Here is a 3,678-nt window from a genome sequence, read left to right as displayed (position 1 = left end):
GTCCTAGGCAACCAGGACTCGCACCAGAGCTGGTACCACAAGGGTACGGACTTTCACTCTCTGAAACTTTGAACTAGATAAAATGTCTAGTCCTCCCTACTAAGTTTTAACAACAGGAAACACAGCACATTTGAGTTTTAATCTTTACAAGAAACCTGTGCAGTAGGCCCTGTTATTACTTTTTATACAAGTGACAAGATGGATTTAACAAGGGAAAAATCTTGCCAAGCCGCAGAGCCAGGAGCCCTGAGGCTACAACCCACACGTGGGTCTGTTGCTTCCCAGTGTCTCTGTTCTGAACCATCTGCTGTCTAGTGTTGTCAGCCTCTGGCTATATCTTGTTCCCTCTGCTTGTCTGCCAGCTCTCAGAGGGCAGAGACCAGAGTGTCCATAACACCCACCACGGCCTGGAACAAGGCATGCAGTCATCTCAGTATTTCTTGAGCAAGTGAGATTGATTAAACCCTAGAGAAGGCCTTACAAGCCACACGTAATTTCTCAATATGAGGAAGACTGCTATTCTGCATGAAGCAGTGACCAGGATCCCCTTGGGTGTTGAATTCAGAATATTCTGCTTTGAGACAACTTTGCAGGGCTAGAAAGAAAGCTTAGCCGGTAAAACACTCAACTTGCAAACAAGAGGGCGTGACTTTGGATAAAGCTCACACACTTGTAAATCCCAGAGCTGGAGAGGCTGATTCCTGGAGCCAGCCTAAGCTTAAGCGATCAGTAAGAGACCCTGTCTCAGAATGAAATCAACAGTGTCTGTGTAGCAATGCCCAGTCTCGTCCTCTGGCATTCACACGCATGCCTACACATGTGTATGTGTGCTTTTTCACACAGGCGTACCAGCACAAACACATCCAAGTACCTGAACAAACACAGGAAAGTTGAAAGAGGACATGGAATGTGTATTTGTCCGTGGATGGTTTTACTTTTCAATTTTGTACTTAAAAATAAGAGGATATGAATGAATACGAGTCAGTCATCACCAGGGTGTTTTAAACGAGAAATGTCTTACTATAGGCCCAGCCAGTGGTGCTCTTTGGGGAGCCTTAGGTAACCTTGCCCTTCTGGAGGAAGTGTGTCACTGGGGATGGGGTTTGAGATTAAATCCTCAGGCCTCTTCCTGATGGGAGCTCTCAGCTCCCTGCTCATCTCTGCAGTGTCCCCCATCAAGATGGACTCAGCCCTCTGAAGCTAAACCAAACCAAACTCTTCCTTCTATAACTTGCTTTTGGTCATGGCATTTTTATCACAGCACCAGGAATGTAATTAGTACAATCAGGCCATATGCTCTTTATCAACATGAAAACAGGCCTCTGGAATTGGATCTCATCTTCCCAAAATTCTGTTCAGAAAATTACTTCATGCTAGATGATCTCTTATAGGTAAATACTGCCTGGTGAAATGCAGCATGGAGGAAATCTAATCTTCTGTAGCTCAGAGGTGGACTATCACTATTGGAGCACTGGAGGGTTTTCAGAGAGAGCCTTCATGCCTTCAGGGTAGACCTGTTGCCCCGTGCACCTCCCTACTGCCCCTGTCCACCACCCAGACTCCTGACACAGTTTTTCACTGTGGCAGGTGTGATGACAGAGCATGAGAGTGCTTGTTGCTTTTTGTCAGCTTGACACCAACCTGGATATATCTATGAACAGGGAATCTTAATTGAGAAAATGCCTCCAAAATGTTGGCTTTTGGTGGGCAAGTCTTTGATGTATTGTCTTGATTAATGATTGATGTGGGAAAGCCCAGCTCGCTGTGGGTGGTGCCACTCCTGGGCTGGTGGTCCTGGGTGGTATTAGAAAGCTGGCTGAGCAGGCCCTGAGGAGAAAGGCAGTAAGAAGCATCCTTCCATGGCTTCTGCTTCAGTGCCTGCATCCAGGCTCCTGCCTTGTGTTCTTATCATGACTTTCCCTTGTGATGGACTGCAACTTGTAACCTGAAATAAACCTTTCCCTCCCAGGTTGCTTTTGGTCACAAAAACCTGACTAAGATGTTGAGTCTTGCCTGGAGTTCTGCTGCTTCCTGGTGAATTTCGCTTGGTAACCCTCATCCTAATTGAGTTGATTTTCTGCTCTTTAAACTCATAGATTCCATTGACCTTTCCTTGTTCTTCTCACAGCACCACTGTGAGTTAATGATAGAGAAATCTATATCAGTGCTCTGGCTGGAACTGAAATAAGGGTATCAGAATGGCAAGGTGTTGAATGGGAAGACTGGGGATGAGAAAAATAGAAAAGAAAAAAGATAGAGAAGAACAATAGCTGGGACCGTGGTCTTACATAAGCTGACGACTTACACCAAGCAAGTTTAAGAAGTACAACATCCTTTGTACTAGTTGCAGAGGGAAACTGGCCAAGGTCAGCAGAGAGTGAAGGCAGACAACGTTGGCAAAGAGAACACAGGGTACCTCAGACACAGCTGCGTTAGACTGAAAACGAAGCCCAGGGGCAGAGTCCAGGTCCCCAGCAAAACCACAACCTTGACTCCTTCACTCCTTCAAGGCACTGGCTCCAGACTCAGACCAGGCTTGCCAGGCCTGCTCCTAGACAAAGACACAGAACTGAAGTTCCCTTTGTTCTTTCATCAGGACTTCTGGGAAAGCCTTGGGCCAGTCTGGCTTCCCAAGATGCTCAAATGTTTGTTTGTTTTGTTTCCCTTGTACTAGCAGACCTTTTCATCTCTTTCAGGGGTGGGAATTGGCTCCGGCATAAAGTGTCTTCCCACTGGGAACATCGTGGAACTTGCATTCCTTCTGGGGGTGGTTCTATATTTGTATTTGTCACCCCACCTGCTAACAACATCATCCTGCAAGGGGAGATTGTTGGGGACATTAATGTGGGGAAAGTTATGCTAGGTTATTTCTTGCTCCCAACAGTCCTAAGACTGATGCAAATGTAGTTAGTGGCATTTAGGCCATGAAGAGTTTGACTGGACCTTAAAGGATGTCTAGCTTCATAGACTGCCATGTCTTTGATCATGAGGTAGTTTATAAGCCATATGTGCATATGCTTGTTCTTTGTTTTTTAGTTCCCAGTGTCTTTCTTAGCTACTGTTCTGGCTTGGACAAGGCGAGCTCCAATGCCATAAACAGGTGGCTTCCATTATGAGGATCCCTCTCTAGCATGTTCAGGAGGCAGGTTTTGTCAGTTCTGTTTGTGTCTGTAGAAATGGACAGCTGGTATTATGTTTGAGAGGGAGACTTAGAGCATGCTGGGAGATAAGCTGGAGGAGTCTGATTCCGAAAAGTAGCCTAAGAGTTGCATTCATGATGAAACTATGAAAATTGGCTTTTCAACTTTACTCACACTTTGTTGTTCTCAACAGAACCTCAGTCATGTCCTGCATCAGTGCTCAACTCCAGAATCTTACAGAACTTTCTCCTGTGGTTCTCAGGTGATGGAGAAAAAGGTTTCGTTTCTCTGGAAGCTATTGCTAGAAGTGTTTATTGTCCCTCATGGCATCTAGCCAGCTGGCCATCCTGACTGAAACAGAATCACTCCTCCTTTAGGAGTCTTTTCAGGAGACACCACCAAGGTCCTCAAGTCAGAGTAGGAGAATGACATCCTCTCCAGTTACTACAAGACCTAAACAATTTTCCTCTTCACTTGCCTTCCTTCCTTTTTTTCTTCCTTCCTTCCTTCCTTCCTTCCTTCCTTCCTTCCTTCCTTC

The sequence above is a fragment of the Psammomys obesus genome, unplaced genomic scaffold (genome assembly GCF_907164565.1).
Source record: "Psammomys obesus unplaced genomic scaffold, mPsaObe1.curated_primary_1811, whole genome shotgun sequence".
Lineage (NCBI taxonomy): Eukaryota > Metazoa > Chordata > Mammalia > Rodentia > Muridae > Psammomys > Psammomys obesus.
Note: the sequence above shows the minus strand (reverse complement) of the source record.